Genomic DNA, 481 nt, shown 5'->3' on the forward strand with positions numbered 1-481 from the left:
CTAGAGTCATACTCATAGAAAAGATAGTAATTCTTCTGTAAAATCCCGACCTGAGCTCAAACGTGCATTTAGAGTGAAACTTCCTTCCTTCTTGTAAGAACAGGTGGGTGAAAGGGATACCAAGATACTGGGTGGGAACCAGGATGCCAAGGGTGAAGGGAGACTTCTCCCTTACCACTTTCTTTGGTCTTTGTAGAGTGTGACAGCATCCCTCCGCTTTGCTTCAAGAAAGAATAAAGTAGCGAAAAAGAGGGATAAGATTAAAGGTAAATAATAATTTCTAGGAAATGGAATGAAGCAGCTCCTCAACCTACCCAATGACTCTGACGACTCAACGACACTAGGGACAGAAACTGAGTAATAAGGAACCCCCGCTGCCTTTCTTCCTTTCCCCCCCACCTCATTTGCTTCCGTACACGCACACCGCCCGCCAAGCCCCTCCTTTTCCCACAATCCTCTATTTCCCAGGCTGACGTTAGAG

The sequence above is a fragment of the Felis catus genome, chromosome B3, assembly GCF_018350175.1.
Source record: "Felis catus isolate Fca126 chromosome B3, F.catus_Fca126_mat1.0, whole genome shotgun sequence".
Classification (NCBI taxonomy): Eukaryota; Metazoa; Chordata; class Mammalia; order Carnivora; family Felidae; genus Felis; species Felis catus.